A 25,310-nucleotide genomic window follows, 5' to 3' on the forward strand; every position below is an offset into this window, starting at 1 on the left:
AAAGCCATTGACTGATTCTAATGCCTGTAGGGTTTCCACCTGCCTTCTCAGCCGGTTGCCTCTGTTAGACAAATTTGCCTCCACATATACAAACTTCTTATGTAGACATAATGTGGTGATGCAAAGTGGGTTCTGTGCCATATGGTTGATTTTGGTAAATGTCACATTGTTGTAAAACCTGTTTTGAAATAAAATAGCGTGTCTATATTATGGATTTGTAGTTATGCTATTACATATTTTTCTATTAGTGTAGGCAGGCCCCAAGACTGACAGATGCTTGAAAAAAATGCTTAGAATATGAGAATTGGGTAAATGGGGTGCTTAAGGCATCTTTGTCAAACCATCGTCACTGTGGGCCAAAGCAAATATTTGTTTTAGAGTAATGACTGGAGGACTTATTTACTGCACTAATTAGCAAGTCATTATTAGAACACACCAAGTAAAAAATCCTTTTGGGGGGGGGGTTTGGTGCACATGGTATGGGGAAACAAATTTTCGATTGAATATACTAATAGATTGCGCCTTATCTCTTGTTTCACTGGGGATTTGTTTAACCAAGACTCTGGCTGATATGAGCCGTCACTTAAATTGAAAAATTGCAATTCTTTCCCCCACAACCTCGATACAAGTCTTATCAGCATGAGGAGGTGACAAGAATATATCTCTTCTCCAAGACAATGTAACGATTAGCTGAGCAACAAAAGAGGCGTTATTTTATATCTTAGAAATGAAAACAAATAGGTAAAAAGCCTTGTCCTTTATCAAAAGCTTGGTTGTGTACAGGAAGTTGATTTTATATTCACGTTTGGCCACTCTTATCAGGATGACTACACCATCTTGGCAACACTGCTGTAACTGGAACTAGTAAAGTGATTCTTTAAAGCATGGACCATGTGACCTGGGAGAGAGGGTGAAGGAAGTGGGAGAAGGTGGAGAATGAAGTGCTATTGCTCTGCATGCATCTATAACAACAAATATGTCTATGATACAATAATCTAGTTCCCTTTTGGGTCAGAGGCATGTTTCAAGCCTCACCTTTTCTTGGTGTTGGTGGTGTTTTAATATTGTGATAGTACCTATGAGCTCCGGTCCTGGGCTACAGTCTAGACAAGGTTCTGTACAAATACAGAACAAAAAACCTGACATCCTCTGCTCCCAAAAGCTTATGATCTTAGTGTAAGTCAAGAGGAACTGATGAAGATGGTGACAATGATAGTAGTTAATAGAGCTCAACACACCAACTCCTTATCCGTTGTCAAGCTTTTTGGAGGCAAAGAACAATCTGAAGGAGGACAATGAGGCAGCCTTTTCTTTCTCCTCTATATCTAGTTAGATTTTTGGTGGGATGTTTATGACATATGTAATACTTAGGAAGTAGCATTATTCAATAGGAAAGGCAGGCATGGGGAGACTGACTTTCCCAAGTTTGCAGTGGGAGTCTGTGACAGAAACAGAAACTAAACCCAGTTGTCTTCACTATTTAAAGCAGTGCTGCTAAAATATCCTCCTCCTGCTGAGGGGTGCACTTTAGTGAGAGGGGAAGAGTGGTAGTGTTAGAGGGATGCTTTTCTTCTGAAAGCACACAAGGAGCCATCTCAGCTGAAGAATAAAAAAGGAAGGATACTTTGTAAAAATTTAGAACCCATCATTCAATTTGTAACTAAAAACAGATTTTAACATTCAGAGCTCAGCATGGCTATACACCATGTCTGCCTTGTTTGCTTGTACGTTCCAGGTGCTCCTGTCACCAAATCCATTATTATGAAGTCAATAGGGGTACCCTGAAGATGAAAGGTGCTGTATAAATCCAAATTTATATTCTCTTTCTCACACGTAAATGCCCACATACTCTTGAGAGGCTTAGCATACACCCCCCCAAGTGTGTGTGTGTGTGTGTGTGTGTGTGTGTGTATATACATATATTTTAATGAAACTTACTCAGAATTTATCTGATAGAAGAAATTATAGTCACTGACCTTACAAGATGTGAAAAAAGCAACTCTCTGAAATCTCTCCCTTAATCACTCACTACTGAGCTAGTCAACCAGCTAAAGATGCATCCATAAACCTCCCATGGTTTTCAGTATATTTCCAGTACCTAAAAAGGGGAAACACTGGAAAATGATAATCATATAAACCAAGATGCCATGAGAAAAAGAACAACTGCTGCCCATTTGGTTTTTTTTAAGGCTGTACATAGGAAGTAATTGACCACCAGGAAGACGATGGTCATGGTGTCTGTCTGCTGGATTATATAAATGCTTTATTTTGTCTAAAAGGCAGTATCATCCTTTATTTATTTATTTGTTTTCCCTCTAGAGAAGAAGCATTGTCCAATGGTTGGATTGTTAGCCAGGTACTTGAGGGAGTCGGGTTCATTTTCCTCCTGCATCACTGATTCCATCTACGTCTTCAGGCAAATTATTTAGCCTTTCTGTGCTTTAGTTCCTCATCTGAAGAATGGGAATTATAGCTCTACCTAACAGCCAGTGGGGTTACAAGGAGAAATATACTGAAGACTGTGAGGTGCATGGAATACTTTGATAATCTGTCCACATAAATACCTAGGATGGACACCTAAATAGCCATGAGACAGGGCTAATGATATAAGCTTGCTTTGTGAAACATTTTACAGTTTAAAAGTAGGATAGAGGAGGTACGCATTATTATTATTTAATATAACATAGTACACAGGCTTGCATTCCCCTAGCAGTTTTCTTTGTTAGCTTTTATTTATGTGCGTCTCTTTTATCTTTTTCTTCTAAAATCCGTTCTGGCAAATGCCCACCCACATGCACACTTTGAAGAATGATCCCATCTCTGCGATCATTTCCTACTGTCATGTGAATAAATTTAACTTACTGTTTTAATGTTACCTTAATAAGCCTGTTTAGGGCATAGGTTAGCAACATCTCTTTTGGTAATAAGGAAACTGTGAAGGAAAAAGCCCATAACGATGTTTGTTCCTCCCTTGTTCAGTTTTTATAGCACTGGGGGCACAGCTTGCCTAATCAGTACCCTTTGTTATATTTCATCTTCTTTAGTCTCATATGTACGGAAATTGGCGGTTTAATGAGAAGAGGGGATCAGCGGGTGGGATTTGTGTCTCAGCTGGGTGCAAACCTCACATAATGATGATTTTCAATATTGTTTAATAATCAATATTTAATGGGATGCTGTGCTGGGAAGTGTAAGATTCACCAGGTCAGCTGAGAAGCAGCTGAATTTTCCAGCTTTTCAAATGCATGGCAGCAGATTTTTCAAAACAGTGACTCAGAACAAATGAGCCAGCTCCTAAGATCTGTCAGCATGAAAGATTTTGCATTATGTTTAAATTTAGTTTTAGCTAAAATGAATAGCATTGGTTTATGTTGGAGGAAAGGAAAGTTACAGTGCATTTATCGGCACAACAAGTTCCACAGCATGGCCATTTAGAGTTGTATTTCTATGCAGCTGGCTCTTTGTGTCTTGCTCGGTTGTACTGCTGGTTCCCAACTGTAGTAACCCCTTTTTCGAGTGGCTGTTAGCTCAAGACGAGCAAATTGCACCTTTTCTTTTCCGTTCTCGGAGATTGCACCGTGATAGTTACACCACACATGGCTGAAATCAGACCGATTTACAATGGTAACAAAGTCATCGTTTTCCTAACCCTATTCAATATTGATTTGCTCTTTTAGGCTGAGGTGATTCTTAGTTTTCAGTCAAGCCAATAGGAATTAAATATGAGTTGAAGTACTGTCCTGAATCAGGAGATTAAGATGAATTTCAAAATATTTTGAACTGAACTGGAAGGCTTGCCTGATTTCAGTAGGGTTTGGAGCAGGCCTTTGTGTTGTGATTCCAAAGCAAGGTAGGGTGCCTTTCCTTGAGGAATGATGTGATCCTTACATGTCATTAGCAAATCAGTTTAGAAGGAATTTGTGTCATGTCAAACAGAAAATGCAATGTGCTATATTGTGTTCTTTCAGATTTATTAATAACAGCAAGGATGTGTACCTACCAGGAAAGCACCATGCTAGGCAGCACTGCGGTGAAGCACAGCACCTCCACTTTGCAAACTAAGATACCTGCCAGAATGTGATCCTTGGCACATTTGAGCAGCCATGCCTGAGAGAGATCTTATTACTGTGTGCCCAGTGCTATACAGGGATAGATATATGACTAATGTTTTGGGTGTAGCGCATGTGCATCAGCTGAGCCATGATCACTGCAGCATTCCCTAGCACATTCATTAGACAGTGTGGACATGTACTAAGCCCTTAGAAGTGACTATTTCCTTTTGAATTCCTCTTAATTTTCTCCCTTTTGAAGAGAGGTGAGACCTGGTAAAGCCCCTGTTTCAAAACCTTTGGAATTTAATTATCTAACATGGACTGTAACTATACAGGGGGAAGATTTATGTGAGGTTTCTACTTTCCACTTTCAATTCCTGAACTACATATCCATTTCAGCGGAGTTATTCTTGCAGAATGGAATTGCTTCAGTTCATTCAAATGGGGATCTCTCTCTTTCCCGCTCTCTCTCTCTCCCCTATAAAAGAAAAAAAATCACTCAATTAAAGTGACATTTTACTAATGGTGGATTATGTCAGCTAGTGAATAGTCAATGCTTTACATGCCACATTTAGGTTTCCTTCTCCTGTTTAAGTAACAGCACGTTTTGACATTTTTTTTCCCTAAGTCTTTTCTACTAGGCTTGCTAAGCGATAAATCAAACATGGAAATCAGAACAGAATTTAAGGAAGAAAAGGAGCATGTAAAGCACAACTCTGGCAGCTGGCTGCTTAGGTAACATGGCAGTTAGCACATAGGGGTGAGTTCAGGATGGCAGGCTGCATAGGTCATCAAACTGAAGAAGCAGCAGGGAATTGAACCTAGATCCACTTTCACAAAATCATCTTCCGTCTCTACCCAAAAGCAATTCATCATTCTTACTTTAATTATTATTGTTCTAATTATTTAACTAACTACCAGGAGGAGGATTTTTTTCTTTTTTTTTTTTTTTGGTTTTTTTGGCATTTATATGCTTTCAAATCTGTCTGGACCTCCCTCTTCTTTTTTTTTTTTTTTCCTCTTATAATAAAAAACACAATACTATTGTTTCATATTTTTGATCAGCAGATCAAATCCCATAGTGCTTTACAAACTATGGTTCTTATCATGCAATGATCAACTCATCTACTTAACTGAATGAATATAAGGCTTTATCTTTTGATGCATAAATTATAGAGTCATAGTTTCATAGTAGCTAGGGTCAGGAGGGACCTGAACAAATCATCTAGCCTGACCCCCTGCCACAGGCAGGAATGAATGCTGGGTTCACAAGAACCCAGACAGGTGATCATCCAACCTCCTCTTGAATTTGCCCAAGGTAGGGGCGAGGACCACTTCCCTGGGAAGTTGGTTCCAGATATTGTTGGAAGGGACTGCAATGGATCATCGTGTCCGACCCCCTGCCCTGGCAGGAAAGAGGACTGAGGTCAGACGACCCCAGCCAGGTGACTGTCAAGCCTCCTCTTGAAGACCTCCAAGTTAGGTGATAGGACCACCTCTCTCTCTCTGATAGTGCTCTTCACCTTGCTTGGGTTCAATGCTGAACTACTTGCTACTCAGTGATATTCCACTAGGGTGTGCTCCCAAAAGTCCTGGCCCTGCAGTTTAACCTGCACAAGAAGAACCCTGTGTCCATGCAAAGCCCTGCTGATCTCAGGATTTGGGGTCTATCCACCAAAAGATCAGAACCTAAGATGGCAAATGTGTAATTTAAAGTCCGTGGAAAGATTTCTGTAACCATGTCTGTGTCTGGAGCTTAGGCCCAGTCCTGGAAAGTGATTCAAGTAGAAAATGGTTCTCTGTTTCAGCATGGAGCACAGCTGAGCTTGAAGAAGGTCAGTATGGGAATCTGCGTCTTCCCTCATGAGTCACCTATGTAGACCAGAAGCCTCCTATGGGAAAGGCGTGTAAACATACACATAAAGCCCCTGGAGAAGCCCTATAAGCATCTGCTTAGGTCCCTCTCTTCAATTTTCCAGAATCAGGAATGTTTTGAGAATTGAGGCCAGAATTAGAAAAGCACAGCAAGAATCCTCAGGGGTGACAGGTGAGATGTTGTTACTTTACGTGAAAGAAAAAAAAGCTTGAACAGCTTGAGCAGCATTAAAAAATACAGTGTAAATTGTTCTCCTGCATGTGGCTTGTTCTCTTTATGTCAGTTCTTCCCTAGTTGAACTAGGAAGCTAAGTGCACCTTTAGCTCTAAAGCTGGGCTGTTTATTCTTCTTGCTGATTATTAATTCTCCGCCAAGCATCAAGTGCATTGTATATTTCATTACTTACACATTACCAATGCAAGAAAACTTGTAAAGGTGGTAGGAAGCATTTCTCTGTAACCTGACCTCCAAACAAGCAAGTACTTACCCTCCAGAACCGACATTTGGTGGCAAGTTAATTATATTTATGATTCGCCTCCTATTTATTCCAGGTTTTCAGCTGACACTTCTCAGAGCTGAATTCTATTATGACAGCAGAGTAAAAAGCACATTTTTTTTTCAAGTCAGACTCATTTATTTATCAAGCGCTCCAGCTATACTGAAACACTTCTCCAGCCTCCACTAATAAAAGATACTTTTAGAACTGCCCTTCCTATAAATATCACAGATGGAGCGCGGGATACATAGAAAACGCATCTGGCATATGAATCCATAAGGTCTGCTTGATCTTTCCTTTTCATTTGTGATTGCTAATGGGCTTTATTGTCAGATGCATTAAGGCTCCTGTGCCTTGCTCTGGCAGTGTAGAGGACCCCTTACCAACGTTATAATTTGCTTTAAGCTATTCTAAACAATACCCCTGTCCCACCCTGCCAAGCTACCACGTTCTTATGTTAACAGAGGGTCCCGTGTTTCTTTAATAGGCTTGGGGGTTGCATTTTAGGGGAGATTCATTACTTTTTTACATCAGGTAGAAGGCAGGGCAAGGCAGCACTTTAGGAACTCCCTCTGTCAGAGAGACAAGCTTTCATCAGCGAGGACCTTGTTACACATTACATGGTGAGCCACATAAATGTTGATAGGCTTAGTGCTAGCTTGCAGTCACACCTTCAACTTGAGGGGCATATCTTTGGGAGATGGCTGGATTTTACAGAATAGGAGAACATTATGCGAATCAAGAGATAATACTGCTATGGAGTGGCGTAACTTTGAGCCACATAACAAGTGCTTTAAGCCATTTAAAGGTGTTAACGTGTGGACAATCCAGGTGTTAAGAGCTCCAAGAGCTGCCTAAATTCATGTGTAAGAAGTCTCCAAGAGACCACTTTGTCAGATGCTATGAAAGGACTTGCAGAGAGACATGTTCTAAACAGGAAGGAAGAGTAATTTGAATACAAAGGATAGTGAAAGTGGGAGGAAAGGATAAGCCTGGGGTACAAAGAAGTAAGTGGCAGTAAGGAAGTCCTTAATTCAAGTTTTGAGTTTGGACTCTGACGAACAAAATTCTTGACCCAAACCTCAGCCCAAAATTATGCAAAACTACCCACTTGCACCTGATTACCACCTGGAATCGTAAATCCCTTATCAGCAAAGGGTCTCTCTAAACCCAAGTCAGCTTTATCTGAAGGACCACAATGAACTTGAGAAATTTATCCCTTTGTTAATCCCTAGTCATTAGAGATTAATTTGGCCTTCCACACATGTACATAGAAGTCACTGTACACAAGCAGGAATTATGCAGATGTAGTTGTATTTATGTAATGAAAAGAATGAAATGTAACTAGAACTGTAATGTAGCATCCTGTCTGATGCAAAGAAAGTCTTGGAAATCTAATGCATAACAAACTGCTCAGGGTGGAGGATTAGTACGATATTAGTATAGAATACTATACTATTTTATTTCTGTTTATACAGAAAACTGTATGTGAGCTGCAAGTACACAAAAACATCTTTTGTTTTATCTGGAAATGTATGTATAAAATAATGTACATATAAAGATAACTTTTGCTGGTGAAGAATAGCCAAGATTTTCAGTGCTTGTACATAAACAGTCAAGTCTCCATTGCTCCAGAGCAACTGATACCATAGGGCCAAGCTGGGAAAACAGCTCTCTCACAAAATGACTTTGATTAATAGATCTTCTACGTAGGTTTGTGTTTTGCTTTTTCTGCCATGTTTCATTTAATCAGCTAAGCAGCTTACATGCAAGAAATGTCATCATACATTTAAAGAGAGACCACAGCTACAGGGAGGGGAGCCAAGGGAGAGGGATGAGCAAGACAGATGAAACTAGCATCAATGGCATTTGGTTTGAAACAAGAGTAACAAAGAATTGTCATGCAGATGAGCAGGGGCCTATCCTACCTAATATCCTTTCTCAGACCTACAATAGCTGCTTCAGAAGGAGATCCAAGCAAAGGATGGTCATTTAAAGGTAAAATATTGAGTCTCATCTATTAATCTTGGTGAAAAATATAAAGTCAGTTAACTAAAGCTTCAAAAATGTAGTATCAGTGTGAAAGTCTGGATTGTGCTATTTGGCACTGGCTCCCTCTGAAGCCATTGTAGAACGTCACCATCTAGGAAGGATTGTGCCTTGAGATACATAATTCCTCCACCAAAGCCTTGTTGTGCGAGGGGAACCTCCACACTCCCCCATCCTTGAGATTCATGCAATCTGCTCCCATGCCACTGAGTAGCCAGTCCAGCTCTATTGCTGGTACAGGGGATGAGGGGGACAGCCCTGCCTCCTCCCTCTCCCTTGTTGGGGCACTTTTCCCCACAAAGCTTGTGCACTTCTTCCAAACCAGGGACTGAGACTCTATGTAATGAGAATAAAAGGGTCCTTGTGCCAGCACAGAACCTGAACTATTAAGCGTTTAGTAAAATGGAAGTGAGAAAACTGGGTTCTCCCCTGAGCTATGCCGCTAACCTCCTGTTTTCTCCTCTCTGCCTCTTTCCCCCTCCCACTCTGTCACTTGTCCAATTGAACTGTAATGTCTACAGCAGGGGCAGGCAATTATTTCAGGTGGAGGGCTGTTTACTGAGTTTTGGCAAGGTGTCAAGGACCATATGGGTAGCCCTGCCCCTTGACAGGTGTCCCACCTCCTGGTTGCCATCTTCGGATCAGAAGTCCTACCCCCTAGCCCCTGACCTTTGCCACCATAAGCCCCTCCCTTTGGCCCTGGAAACACTCCTTTCAGCAAGGGGTTTTGCATCTCAGAACAAGAAAAACACCAAATTAAAAGCTAAAAATCAAATATATACAACATTCATTAATTTGATTTCAAAAAATGTTTTTGCCAAGGTTTACATGTGTTTATGTAGTGCACAAAGAAGTGATCGCAGAATAGCTTAAAATTAAGTCTTACTCTTGTATATTGTTGGGGAATGGGGGTGGGTATAGGTTTGTGGGGGGATGTGGGGATGTGGGGGAGGGTGTGGATGTGTCTGGAGGGGTTTGTAGAGGGTGGATAGGTGTCTGAGTATAGGGTGAGGCAGCACGTGGCTGTGTGTGGATATGTGGGGTGTGTGAGGGGGTGTGGGCATGGGTGTCTGCATTTATGGCAGTGCAAGGGGGGGAATGTGTATGGTGGGGGTACTTGTGGGACTCATCCTACGAACACACACATACTCTCCATCCCTCCTTGTGCGCGCACACACGCACACACCATGTGCCTCACTCACTACACACACTCTGTGCGCTTTGCTCGCTACACGCACCCTCTCTCTTTCTCATTGCTCTCTCTGTCTCTGTTTCCCCCTCCCTTATTGCACGGAGACACACACACATACACTTCCTGCTCCTGGCCCCAGAGTACTGGTGAGGACCCATCCTTCAGCAATGCAGCTTGGGGGCCATGTGGTGCTGGAGCAGTTGCGTGCAGGGAAAACAGCTGCAGGCTGCAGCTTCTGGGTGGGGAAGGGATAGGAGCGGTGCTGAACTGGCCTTTCTATGGACTCTTGCCGGCTTCCCCTGGGTCCTACTGCCCCTGGCTCCTGTCATCTTTGACAGGCAGCCCGGACTAGATAAATATTAATTTTCTAAACTTCTTAGGTGCGGCCTGCGGCCTGTATTTTGCCCACCCTGTTCTACAGGGTGAGCACTTTTTTATACCATGTGTCCATGCCGTACCTGTCAAAATGGGCTGTGATATATTATTGTTGCAAGTAAAATATGTGTAGAAGAGAAGAAGAAGGATGCTTCATGCTTAGGTGGTGAGAAGAGTATTGCACAAACAAAGAGCCTGAATTGCACAATGGAAGAAGGAGACAAAGTAGATATTGGGGAAGAAAGAGACAGCCAGGAGTAGAAGGGAGTAGAAGTTGGTTTGAGAAATGTATGCATCAGTTATGGAGATCATTGTGAATGTATTCATTAATTCAGAACTTGTCCTAGAACAGCAATGAAATCTGGCAGAATGATGATGATTATGAGCTCATACTGATTATCAACAAAGTGTTAGTATCCATGAAAAAATATTTTCAGGCATGAGTTAAGTCTCTTATAATTATCAGGAATCTATTGTGCACCAGTTGTTGTTATTGCTGTATAATTATCTTCCACAGGATTGGTTATTCTAAACCTGTATTGACCAGGTCGTAAGATATGTAAGATGATCATTAATTGCAATGAAAAGGATTAGACCAGAGAAAAGAATTTCTCAGTTAAACCTTGAGTCTAAGTGAAGAACTGGACTTGGGGTACAATTCTTGATGATGCCAATGTGAGTGATTTGTATCCTGAAGGAGAACAAGGGGGCATAGATTTAAGCCCTTGGATTTTGCAAGCGGGAGATAGAGAAAAGGAAGAGCAAAGTTTAAACACAGCCTCTTGAATCAGTCTGGCAGCAGCCCTGCTTTAAATTAGCAACAAATTCCCTTAATTATGCTCTCTGCACATTTTCTGAGATAAGTCATTTTCCCAGGCTCCTACATCTCTTTCAAAATGTTTCTGTAACTCTGTTTGCAAACCCACAGGATATGACGCCTAAACAGTTAGACAATGGAGAGGGATATTACGAACTATAATTGCATTTAATTGATGCTTTTCTAAGTATTCATGGGGGGAAGAAAAGGCTCCTTTATTCTTCCAAACTTGATAGGCAATGGAAAAATGTTCTTTAATCTCTTTCTCCCTGTTTGAATCTCATAGCTTGAGCAATTATAGACTGGTGTGTGTCTGCATCTGAACTTGGTATCCATAAAGAGTTAACTCAGAAAGGGAACTTTTACAAACTACTAGCTGTCACTGGGCTTCCTTAAGGAAAGCTGTTACTGAACTGCACCAGTCTTCTAACTTGACATTTCATTAGCTGAGTTGGTTACCATTTAGTATTTTGCGTGGTATTGAAGCCTGGGTGTTATTAGGAAGAAAGCTCAGAATTTCCTTGTTGCCACATGCAGTTCAGCACTTATTTTTAAACCCAGTTATTGTTTCCTGATTTACCTTTATGCTTTATTGTTCTGCAGACAAAATATACATGTTATTCACTTCCACACTTAGACGCACTGATGCATGGGATGGGGGTAATATTTCCTGTCCAGAGATTATCAAGGAAGTGTTCATCCATTCCTAAATGGAGGAAGAGCAGTAATTGCATTCCTTAGGTACTGGGATTTGCATGGTACCAGGGTAAAATTCATTAGTCCCCCACCCACTCTTGATATACCTAACAGAGAAAATGCATGAAGGGTATGTATCTGGCTGTGTTTTTCTTGCTTTTGCTCTGTGTATACCAACTCCCTAAATTGAGGCCATGTAGCACTGTAGCTTTGAGCATGTGTCCAGCATTGTTCTTAAGTTGTTGGTCTTAAGGTGGCTTACTGACATGTGCTCAGGGCTGGTCCTGTTGCCTCATTTCTGGGAGTTCATGTGCACACAATGGATATGCGTGGGTAGGCCATGCTTCCTAGTGGTGCTCTTGGGTAGAGAGCAGAGGTGGTATAAGCAAGCCCTTTGTTGTGCACGCACCCTGCAAAGCTATTAACATGAGTACATAGGAGACATTAAATGCTACCAAATGAGTATGGTACCATTATGCAACTTCTTCACACTGTAGCAAATAATTGCACATGGTGCAGGATACTGGGGAATTGGATCCCATGTCTTAGAGAATTTGGATCCATGTCCAAACAAGCCTGTTTTCAGAATGGCAGAAGTTGCCATCTCCTTTAAAAAATTAAATAAATACATTTAATGATGATGACGATGGTGACAGGTACAGAAATAATAGCTAATATACCAGGGCAAATTAGTCGCCCTCTAATAATCTCCTGTGTTCCTTGAAAGCCTTGTAATGCCCTTGTGCTTTATGTATTCCTAACATGCTTGTTCCAATATAATCTGGGATGTATTATGTGCCTTATAAATACTGATTGTCCCTTGCTGGAAAATCTAAAAGGTTTGTCAGTATTAAGGAAAGGGATTGGTGGGGCGGGGGGGGGGCAGGGACCCTGGAGACTCTCTCTCAGCAATAAGCTTCCAATGTTTTATTGAGAATCCAGCATTTCTGTTAAGTAATTTCCTCAAGCAACTGGGATTTAGTCAGTGTTCTTAGTTATAATTAAATGATAAATCTTGGTGTGGACAGCATCCAATAGAGAATATGTCAGTTCTGTTGAAGTGGAATAGGGCACAAGATGCATCTACCTCAAAAAATGATCCAGCTTTCTGTTGTCAGGGTGCAGACAACAAGCCGTTGTTATTACACAGTCAGTAACACAGAGGAGTCCTTTGTGCTTGCTGTGTGCCTATATGCAGTTTTCTTGAAATAGGAGATACCTGTTATCAGGTCTGCCGTTTGCATGTCAGTGTGAATTGTTAAGGGTCTGTTAACCGCTCCTGTGGTTATGTGCATGAAGGTACTACGTGGAAAAAAATGAAAAAGACTGATATTTTGGTCAGCAAGGGGGGAATTAATATTACTTATTTATTGTATAGCAGTAGCTCCTTGAGGCTGCAGTTGAGATTAGAGCCCGCTGCAGTATGCTCTTTACAGACATATAGGAAGAGACTATCTCTGCTGTCAGAGCTTATGCCAAATAGACAAGGCAAGAACAAAGTGGGAGGGGAAAAGGGGAGGTGATTTTTCCCCCACAAGATCTCACCATGAGTCAGAAGCAAACCAGATCGTCTACCTCTCTGTTTAATACATCAGCCACTGGATCACACTAGAAATCCACTAATAAACAACACAAGAAAAGACTGTGTTTCAAATGTCACTGACTTTTAATCTTAAAAAGTACATTGACAACCCGGTCAATCTATTAGCAGGAAAGAATGATAATACGATATACCCTTATATAAGATGTTTTGATATTGGAATATTAAAACCTTTCACAAACATCAAATCAGCCTTTCAATAAGCCCCTTTAAGGTGCTATTATTCTTTACCATGGCGCAGATGGATAACTGTGGCAAGGGGGAAAGGCAAGTGATTTATTCATCTCGTATAAGTGAATCAGTGGCAGAAATAGAAATGCAGCTCACAGGCCCGACTTAGATTGTCACTTAACATTTTGCAGAATGACTCAAAAAAGCTTTTATTCTGATATGGTAACATCTGTGTCAATGCAGTAGTGATTAAACAAGGTGAAAACCCTTGGTTTAACCAATACATGTGGCCATGGCTCCAGAAGAAAAGCCCCAGGGATATATTAGAATAATGTTACCTCATTACTTAAGTTAAATAGGTACCTCACTCCCGTTCAGCCTAACAACTTGGGAACCTTAGAGTGTTTTTTGCAAATCTCTTTAGAGGGATCAGTATGATGGATTTTTTTTCTAGTGAGTTTGTTTCTCTGTTTTAAAGTACGCTGTTATATCAGAATTTTGAGATGCAAAATTTGGATTTGAGTTCAGTTTGAAATTTCTGCCTACCCATATTCTGGGTTGTATGGATCGGAGATTACCTGGAAGTAAATGAAGCCAAATAAATTAAGGCACTTTAATTCTGAATATATGCACAGGGATTTAACGGTGTTTAAACAATCACTTTTAAATGTAAATTCAGTTTCATTTTCTTGTGAATTGCTGTATAGATGAGACCTAATAGAAATGTTAGTTGCTGTTAGTTTTTATACTTGTGTGTTCAGGCCCAGAACCATGTTTTTGTAGGAAATACTATCATCTTCTTCTCTTCCTCCTCTTCACTTGCAGAAAAGTGTTTTGTTTGGGGGTTTATTTTGCAATTCCAACCTAACTCAGTTGATAGTGTCAAACGTTGGATTTCTTTTTGTTTATCTGGTGAAAGAAAAAAGTACAAAAATGAATACTTTTCACAAAAATGCTGGTTGATTTTGGTAAAGGCTGTTATGAAAGAAATTATTTTCCATAAAATATTTCAACCAGTTCCATCCAGGACAAAATATTTGAAAACATAATACATTTATGACTATGTCAGTCATCTAGTTCTGGTAAATTAAAAACTATGCCAGCAAATATGTTGAATTTTATGACCGTATTTCTTGAGTCTAAGAAAATAAGTCTTTCAAGAGAGACTGAGGAAATTGGATGGAAATATGTCCAGTATTGAACTATAAATTCAGAATACAACTGCAAGGTTGTTGAATGTCATTTGTTAGTTTTATGTAGCTTCATCCAATATGAAGTGTTTTCAAGAATTAAAATAAACATAGCAGTGATACAAGAATAATGACACCCTCTTCTTTATAGCTTTTTTATCAACAGGCCTCAAAGAACTTTAGAAAGGACATCAGTTACCATTATCATCATTTAAAAAAATGGGAAACTGAGACATGGAGCATAGGAGCGACTTGTCCGAGTTCATGTAACAAGATAGCAAATTTGGGGTAAAGCGTCCGCACCTCAGGATAGGCCAGTGATCCAGGTTGACTTTGACAGACTTAGAAAATGGGCGGATAAAAACCTGATGACGTTGAATATGGAAAAATGCAAAGTACTCCAGCTCGGGTGAAAAAACCCCCGCATCACGCTTGCAGGTGCGGCAGTGCTATGGTCGCTAGCACCATGGCCAAAAGGGACTTAGGGGGTTACGATTGACCGCAAGATGAATATGAGCCACCAGTGTGATGTTCCAGCTGGTAAAGCAAACAAAACTCTGGGCTTGCATCCATAGATGCTTCTCTAGCAAATATTAGGATGTCATCCTTCCGCCATATTTGGCCTTGGTGAGGCTGCAGCTGGAGTACTGCATCCTATTCTGGGCTCCACAATTTAAAAAGGATGTGGAAAAACTTGAGAGAGTCCAGAGGAGAACCACGTGCATGATCAGAGGGCAGGAGAACAGGCCCTATGATGAGAGGCTGCGAGCCATGGGACTCTTCAGCCTGGACGAGCGCAGGTGTATAATGGGTGCGCATTAGGATCTGGGGGAACGGCTGTTCACCAGAGCGCCCCAAGGGATGACAAGGTCAAATGGTCACAAACTCCTCCAAGACCGTTTTAGGCTGGACATAAAGAAAAACTTTACTGTCCAAGCCCCCAAGGCCTGAAATAGACTCCCTCCAGAGGTGGTGCAAGCACTTACCCTGGACTCTTTTAAGAAGTGTTTGGACGCCTATCTTGCTGGGATCCTTTGACCTCAGCTTACTTCCTGCCCCTGGGGCAGGGGGCTGGACTTGATGATCTCCCGAGGTCCCTTCCAGCCCTACTGTCTATGAAATCTATAAATAGTCACAAATTCAAAATTAAACCCAGGCCTTCCATGTTCCAATGCAGTAATCGTTATGGAAATGGTTATTATATTATTCAATCTGTTCTTCCAGCTTGTCTGTCTTTGGCTATCTCTTTAAATTTGGCAAATACCTACTAGCTGTGATTTAAAGTGGCCATTTTGGAAATGGTTAGTGTTTGTTGATGCACTCTTCTTTCCAGCTGGCAAGCATCTTTAAATCCTTTTTTTATATTTCTAAAGTATTTCACACTCTGTAGTGAAATACAAACATTGTTACCTATGCCCAATACACTGCACAGTACTGGAGGATTGGACCTGTGAGTTTTAATATCACCATTCAATGCAGACACTTCACAGTCCCATGAAGTACCTTTCAGAGGATGTCTTTGCACATAATGAGTATGCTAAGAAGGTATTCATTATATATATCCTTAGAGAAGGCCTTGACTATGTTGCATTTGAGATGGTAAATGAGAAAAATGAAAGGTTTTTAGATTGATAATTGGATACAAGTTATGTGAGTCCTGTTATGCATCAGCCCAATGTTTTGTAAATAGTCCTGGTCCTTGTTTAGGGCCTCTAAGATGCTCTTCTAATTAAGAAAAATTTTAAAATCTAACTATCCCAGTTTCAGCAGGTGTGGGATTTGCTCTGCTCTGTGTTTACTTGTTTGCATTTCCCCTGTCTTGAAATGTGAAATTAGGTTAGTCAATTGTATTTTGCTTGGTAGTCAGTTTGTTCTGAATTTCTTGTTAGGTTCTTAGGCACCAACGATAGCTTCAACATAAACCCTCTTGGGAGAATGCTTGTTTGTTTCATTTTATTTTTTTTAAGAAAAAAACATTCCAATTTTTATTTTAAAAAAAAAATGTGTAGGTCTGGAGTTTTTATAAAAGCTGGCAGGATGGGGGAGTTATTTTAGTTTTTTAAGGAGTCGTATTTTATTTGTCAGTGTTCCCGTGAGTCTTTGGATAATAATGGATTCATAGTGGCCATTTTACCCACTACTAAAATGCATCCACCTCTGGAGTAGGATGCAGCAACTGTTTGACTGCATGCAGAAATACCCTGTATCCATTAGTGAAAATGGCATTAGTGAAGATACTTGATATTGCTGGAAAAGGGTAATCTCTCCCCCTTGTGGTGCAAGACAGAAGAACAGGACTTTCTTTGGGTCACAAAGATCAGCTGGTTCTCCTGCCATTTGTAATAGTCCTGGTTCCTGCTATATGGCTGTGCAGCATGAAAGCATCATGCCACCATGAGTTTTTCTTTATCACAGGCACATTTCAAACAGGCCTGCCCATGTGATGGAACATTTATAATGTTTGTCTTTTGTATCCTGCTCATCCCTACTCTGAGTGTTTTTCTTTGGATACTTACTGTAGATAAGACAGTCACTGAAGACAATCACCCTTGACTGCCAGGGATTGTGGAAGAAGAAGACAACCGTAGACATTAATTCAGCAGTTTTGAAACAAGAATATAGCTGCATTACTAAACTTGTGAACCAGACCTGAGCTACTTTAAGGCTCTCTTAAGTGACAGTATTTTGTGGAATACAGGTATTTAATCTAGCCTTGGGTGCAGCCTGATTGGGTGAAACAGAGAGTTAGGAATTGCTGAGTTTTCAGTCTGGAACTGCTGGCTCATAATGGGGTGATATTTGACAGCTACTTCCATCCACTTACACTCATCTTTCCTCTCTGTGGAATGGAAATAATGATACTGCTCTGCTACACAGGGCTGTTAAGCAGATCTGCTAGTGTTTGCAAAACACTGAACGTGGCAAGCACTGTACAACATGTATATTATACGTTTGTTGAAATAAAAGATCAGCTGCAGACTAAGTATGGCAAACCCTCATCTCTATGAGCAGTCACAATGGGCACCCTGGAACTATTTGCCTGAGTAGGAACTAATTTCCTGGTTAAGAATTTGTAAGATTGAGCCTAAATAAACAGCCCTGAATAGCTGATATTTTAACTGCTGAAGGATTCTGAATCTCAGCAGATCCAGGTAAATCAGAAGGAACTGCAAGTGTTCGCTGCTTTTTAGGGTTAAGGTCTTTGGTCTGTTCGCCTAGCTTAGAGCTTACTTTATAAAAAAAGAAGTCTATATCCCTTACTGAATCACAGCAGGAGCTTCCAACTAGAATACACAGATAATGGCCATTGTCTAGCTAATCATTAGCGAAAGCACCTTAGTTCATTAAGCATTCAAAGCAAATCAGGAGGTTAAATCAAACAGAACAAACACCAGTGGCTGATGTGCATGTAATAAAATGCAGCAGAGAAGGAGGTGTCTCTTGTGGGCAGAGAGTGGCAGGACCGGTAATTTTGTGAATTGTATCATTAATAAAATATATTTTATTCTATTTGAAGCCAACTTTGGAAGGTTCCTGTATGATTATTACATTTTTAAGCATCAGAAATATTTTTTCTAAAGGCTTTACCCGAGGCTAAATTGAGATCTAATACAAAATTCAAAAAGGCTCTGCTGAAATGCCATTAAAATTTTAACTTTATGTTCTTTTGGGGAGTTTAAAAGCTATAGAAGCAAAGCTGTACAAGGCAAAAGGAGTTTAATAGTAAGATTCCTGTGATCAGTAATAGCAAGAATGTCCAACCTGAAGTATGTTCTTTGTTAGATACATTTTATATGCTAGTATTTTATAATGAATTTATTTATTGTGAGGGTTTTTTTAACATTCATTGCTTTAAAAAAAAAAATTTTCTGCTGAGATTGTGGTTCAAACCAGTCAGATTCTTCTTCTGTGTCTCAAAAGTGGCAATAAGCCAGCAATCCCAAGGTCCGGTTACAAAGGAAAACCCTTCCTTAAAACGTAGTGCTGCCATCTGATTGAGGCTAGGCAGTTAACAAGCTGTTATGGTATTGCTCTTCCCATTTCCATGTCCCTGTTACTTTCTCTCCATAGATGTGTTGTTTTCACTGATTGATCTTTGTGAATCACGTGGGGAAAGTGTTGCCACAAAAGGTAAGTGTTCTCTCCTTTGCACATCTGTATAGTGCCAGGTCAAATGGGATCCAGTTATTAGATGCTACAGTGATCATAATAAGAGTTTCTCCTTGAAATTCACTCCTTATATGCAGGCATCACAAAAGTAGGTATCCTGATTTTGATGGGGTAAATAGCACTAACGTGCTGTATATACTGTATGCTGGCCCCTGCATATCCGTAGAGTAGACCATGTCTTGCCAGAAAGAGTATTTTGCAGAGCAGCTTCTCCTCAAAGCCCATGCTGTAAAATTGCTGCTTGGAAATTTCTTTATTCAGTGATAATGCAGCCTGTGTATGTAGACAGAGCAGTGGGAACACCACGGTGAAACGGTTTGTATTTGCCTCTTGAGGGATTTCTGCATGTATACATTAGTTGCGGAGGTACCAGTTGGGGTTGGATTCAGGAGTTAGAGCTCCTTAGTGGGTACATGGCAGCATTACCAGACATAGGAAATGATCAACCAAACTGAAGACCTGTGATCTTAAGTTTTTATAGACAAACAAAACTCTTGGGTTAGAGGCAACATTTTTCATTAGACCAACTAAATAGTAGCAAAAAATATTCTTTCTTTTTTTTTGCTAAAAGTTTTTTGCTGCTGTTTAGTTAGTCTAATGAAAGATATGCCTCTAACCCAAGAGTTTTATTTGTCTATATTTCTGAGACCAAAATGGCTATAACACATATCCCTGAAATAAGTTTTTATAAGCACTTATCCTGAGGCTATGCATTACAGCACCATTTCAAGTAGCAGTGTGGTGTGAAAAGATCAGGAAGGCACCCAGCAATGTGGATAGCAGATTTTGCTCCCTCCCCCTTTGCAGAGAAGAGGGGCTAACTTAGCATGGGCCCTAATAATACTCTTGTAATGCTATGTTTACTTGCAATATATTGTGCAGCTGCAAATGTCTCTAGGTGCTTCAAAGTTCCAAACAAGATGTAGGTTTTGGTAATCAGGGGCAAAGAAAGCTTGAACTCAGCCACGGAAAAGTCTGTTTATCCCTGTTTTGGTAGGCGTCTTCTTTGATAAATGCTCCCGCTTTAAGAATTGTGATTCCATGTATCATGGCAGAAGCTTTGTCAGCAAGTGACCCAACTGGTATCACTAAAAAATGGCACCTTGATGCATGCTGAACATCCTAAAATAGACATTAATCTCTAACTTCCTTTCTGTGAGGAACTTTACTTCTGCTGCATGGTATCTCGAAAGCAAATCCTCAGCCCATCACTCATTCCATATGATTCATAAATGTCTCCATAGGTTTACTGCATGTTATCTCCTAAGATAGTTCTAATTTATAATCTAGAGGTGTAAAATCTAGGGAAAAAATGTCTCTTGCAGACTGCTAACCTTTAATACGCTTGTATAATATCTTCAGGATGCCACAGTCACTCATAATAATTGAAATGCCTGCTGTGGCATTTAGATTATTGTGGTGACATCAGAGGGATCTCCTCTGGCAATATTGCTTTATAGAAGGGGGGGGAAAAAACACACCCCAACTCATGTCTTTACTAGTTTTAATTCTGATGGTAGCCACTGCAAATTTCTGAACTGTGAATGAGTTCAGACTTCCAGCCATACCATTGGTTATCCAGACTCCTAACTAACCCTGACACCCAGGGATCCTGATTTTCCCTGATAAAAAATTGTAAATCATCTGATAAAAATTGCAAATTCTCTGATTAGAAATCCCAAATCTGTTACTAACATTCAAGACCACTACATAGGGTATCAGATGAACATACTGTTTTATTGCTATAGTTACAGTTTTAAAGTCATGGAAAATCAGAGTTCCTATGGTGCGCAAGACCTAGCTTGGAAGGGCAGAGCCATGCGGGGAAGCTCCTTGCTGCTGTAAGCCCCACACTGCCCTGGCAAGGCATCCCCTGACTGCCTGGCAGTCATGGGGGCAGCAGCGTGTGGTTGTGCCCCTTGCTGTTGTGGGGTGGGCATGGGGTGCATCACCAGGGTAGCATGGAGTTTGCAGCAGAAAGGAGCTGTCGTCCTTTTTCCATATTTCCCAAATACTGCAGATTCTGAGATGCCTAACCAAATGGTATCCTTCATAGTCGCCCACCCAGAGATTCACAGAGAGCCATCTGCCCCTTCTCTTCATGCCCACTGGCATGTATGCACCCCTCTGCCCAAGTTATATGGCAATGAATCACTCTAAAATAGTGGTTTCAACCTTTTTTTTCATTTGTGGGCCCCTAAAAAATTTCAAATGGAGATGCAGATCCCTTTAAAATGTAAGTGTGAGTATTCATATGCTTTTGATTGATCATTGTCATCTTAGACAAGACATAATTTGTGGACTGCCAGGGGTCTGCAGACCACAGGTTGAAAACCACTGCTCTAAAATACAAACAGTAACAGTGATGCCTTGAGATACAGAATTGCATTGATCCCTATTATTATAGACCCTCTAGCTATGGTTCAGTAGTACTTTGCTATTCTCACAGTAGCAGGGCGGAAGATTTGCTTTCACCTTATTATTTATAAATACGAAGCAAATGTACCACAACAACAAGTCAAGGGAAAGGAACTAGTAGTTTTATAATCAACTGACTCTGACAAATAAATTAGCCGGCAGCAGTCCATTAAGCAGACCACCTTGCATAGAACAGGCTGCTGTGAGAGCAAGTTTTCAAGGAGGTGCTTGCCAGAAGTCAGAGTTGCAGTTTGCTGATGCAAGAAGCCTGGGTTTGTTGGGTGGAGTCTCTCTTATGCATGTTTTTTAAATCAGAACATTAAATAAAAATACCTTTTCAGCTACCTTGATCGTGTTGCATTGTTGTAAGTGAAAAATGCAGTAGTGTACCTGATGGGTACTTGTTGGGGTGTATTCTACTGAGCTGTGTGGGAGCCAGCACATAAAAGAAATCACAGTTAAAATAGCTGATGCAGAAAGTGCAGACATCAGAGGAAAGGTCTGTGCAGTTGTTTGGGTGAGCAGAATGCTCCTGTGTTACTTCCAAACTTCATGCGACTGCACTGTATCCATGAAGATATTGTTGGGACAGGGTGGGTAGAAGAGGTGGAAAGCAGCGTGTTTATTTAGGAATTGTCCCTTCTCTGTCAAGTCTCCCTAGTCAATGCTTCTTCTTGTATCATTTTTGTATTAGTTGTCAAGGGACAGGGACTTGCAGGCTGCTTAGAGACTGTGCCATCTCCATCCCGGGCAATTTTCAAGAGCAGGTTGGGCAGACACTTGGCTGGGGTTGTTTAGTCAGGGATGATCCTGCCTTGAGCCAGGGGCTGGACTAGAAAACTTTGTGAGGTCCTTCCCACCCCTACTTTTCTGTGATCTCGTGATGCCTGTGTGGAGAAGACTACTCTTACATACCACCATGCCCCATTTAGAGGGCTTCTTAAATGGGGCTTGGACATTGTACTAGTGTCTCTGTTTAGGGGTGAATTCCACAACGGCTACCAAAAAGCATGCTAAAAGAGATGTGTGTAGTACTTGACATTTTCTTTCCTCTGCTCCCACCCGTCCTGTACAGTGATGGATTGCCTTGAGTCTGACCTTAATGTCCCCACATCATGCTGAGAGGGCCTAAGGATGAGGTAAAAAAAAAAAAGGACTAGCAATGAGCTGAGGCTAGCGGTACTTAAATAGAATAGGAAAAAGAGCCCACTTCTTCCCTCTCTTTTCATATTCCTCCCCTCTTGGAGCTCTCCTACTCACAGCCCCTGTTCTCGGTCTGTCTACTCAAGTGAGGATTTGGGCCTTAGGCAGAACGTCATAGCCTATTACTTGAATAATAACACTTGGCTATTAACAGTAGTTCCTGACATCCAGCCATGTGCTTGTTCCACTGTGTTAGGATGTCTTAGATACGCATGGAAAAGGACATTAATATATATTGTTTGACAAGGAATGGACACTGGAACAGATGCATATAATAAGGATACTTATAAAAGTGTGAAGCATAACTTATGAGGTTCTTTCAGTGTTCATAACGACAGGTCAAAGAAGAGGAAGGAGACCAAAAGAAATGGACAATTAATGTGAAGAGAGTAAAGGGAGAAGGAATAGATAACTGGGCTGTGACCTAACTTTACGCAAGGTTGAGTCTAGGAAGAGTTTATGTGAAGTGGGATTTTGCTAGTGAAATACCCTGCTGATATGTAGGGTGCAATGTAGGCTTCTGCTACATTGCAGTGCTGCTGAGTGGCATTGCTAGCATAGCTTGTTAATTTAACTGCTTTTCAGGTTAATTGAGAGCCATGCATATGTTTTCTAGCTTATTAAATAGAAAAATGTATAAAAATACCACTAATTATGTCACTCTTTTGTAGTTCCTTTTCTTAATGTGGGATTGTATTTTCCCCATCTGTTGCCACTGTATAAATCCTTGTCCTATTCTCTCACACTGTACTTGCTGCAAAGTCCATGCACCTTTATTTTTGACAGGATTTTAACACTTCCCAAAAGGTTTTATGTATTCATGTGTGAGAGGGAAAAAAAGAAAAACCTGTGTCTTGTTGTAGCAAGAATGACCCTAAATAAAGGTCTTTACTTCAAAGCATAGTCTTTAATCCCCTGAATGACTAACCATGTCAACAAGCTGTCCTTGTCAAAGTTTAATTGCATTATTTCTACAAAGGTAAGTGCTATTGCATCGATTTATTAATTTATTTTTTAAAATTCAGTGTCTTATAATATTGTAGAAGTTATGGGAATGAATGAGAGAGAGAGAGAGAAAGGAAGATGAAGACATGCACATAGATTGAATTGTTCTTGCTTATTATTGCATATCATGCTTTTCATTTTTCTGCCCTGGTACTAAATAATCAGTGTAATCAGTGGATGTCTTTCTGTTGATTTTGGTGGACATTGAATCAGGCCTCAAGAAAGGTGCAGTGGAACACCAATAGGAGATCAGGTGCATTTTAGTCTTCAGTGATAAACTTGTCATTGTGCAGAAGGCGATACAGAATAGCTGAGGTCAGCTGCATTTCCTGTTAATTTCCAAGTCCACAATACTGTTATTTCATAGCTGACATTTTGTGAACACTGGAAGGTTTTTGTTCCTTTCTGTGAAGAGAGTGTGGTGGTTCCTGGAGTTGTGAGTTGGGCCTTGTTGCACCAAGCAAGCTGATCAGGATGGTCCTGGAGAAGATGAAGTAAAAACCATACAGGAGTTGCTCATTAGGCCTGATACACAGGAGTACTTAGGCATGAGCATAAAGACCCTCCCTGTTCAGGAGTAAATACGACTTACATGCATGCTTCCGGTTAAGCATGTGTGTATCTTCTTGACTGAATAAGGGAAATTGAGCAAGTGCTTTTCTGCAAGAATAACCAATCAAAAATCCCTGAAAGCAACAATACAGCCTGTAGTATTCCCTATAGGAGAGACTTCAGGCATTAGGGTCAAGGTTTTATTGGGACTTGGGAGCCTTAAATCCCTCAGGCACCTTTGAAAATTCTAGCTCAGAGCTCACGTGTGTTAGAAAATTATTATATCGTTCCCCATATGTGTGGCCATAAGGAGGGCACAAATTTGGGCTAGGTTAGTCTTTCAGTCTCCTGCAAGTGGAAGAAAGGTGGGTGAGGGAACTACAGGCTTCTTGTACATGCCACGGGGTTCAAATTCACTTTAGTTCTCCCTAAATTGAAACAGTGAGTTTTTATGAATGCTGCTTTAGTTTAGGGAGAATTAAACCAAGCTAAACCCCTGCTCTGGGAAGAAGCAAAAAAAGAAGGAAAAAAAAAAGAAAAATCAGGCTCGCCACTTTTTTTTTCTTCTGTGGAGCCTGCCTGCATGGGCTGCTGCTGGGTCCCACAGCCCCTGAGCTGCACAGGGCCCGCCGAGCCCCGAGCATGTCGGCTTCCAGCACCCCGTGCACTGTTGTACTTTGTTAGGTCACAAACTAAAACAACTCAGAGGTGTTTTAACTTACTATGTACCAAAGTCATTTCAAGTGGAATATGCCACCAACCATGCAAACAGCAACGCCATTAAAGCGATGCAAAAAGGCATTTAAGCTGCTTTAAAGGCCAATTTCATGGCATGTACAAAGGCCCACAGTCTTCAAGTAGCAACATCTAGATTCATAGATTCATAGACACTAGGGCTGGAAGGGATGTCAGAAGATCATTGAGTCCAGCCCCCTGCCCCAGGGGCAGGAAATCAGCAGGGGTCGTAGGATCCCAGGAAGCTAAACATCCAACTGTTTCTTGAAGGTGTTCAAAGTAGGCGCTTGAACCACCTCTGGCAGTCTGTTCCAAACCCTGGGGGCTCGGACAGTAAAGACGTTATTCCTTATGTCCAGCCTGAAACAGTCATGGAGGAGTTTGTGACTGTTTGACCTTGTCATCACTTGGGGCGCTCTGGTGAACAGGCATTCCCCCAGATCCTGGTGAGCACCTCTGATAAACTTATAGGTGGCCATCAGATCACCCCTCAACCTGCGTTTTTCCAGGCTGAAGAGTCACATGGCTCTCAGCCTTTCATCATAAGGTCAGTTTTCCTGACCTCTGATCATGTGCGTGGCTCTCCTCTGCACCCTCTCAAGCTTTTCCACATCCTTTTTGAATTGTGGAGCCCAAAACTGGATGCAGTACTCCAGCTGTGGCTTCACCAAGGTCGAGTACAAGGGGAGTATGACATCCTGGGATTTACTTGA

This window comes from Crocodylus porosus, unplaced genomic scaffold (genome assembly GCF_001723895.1).
Source record: "Crocodylus porosus isolate Cpor-Errol unplaced genomic scaffold, CroPor_comp1, whole genome shotgun sequence".
Classification (NCBI taxonomy): Eukaryota; Metazoa; Chordata; order Crocodylia; family Crocodylidae; genus Crocodylus; species Crocodylus porosus.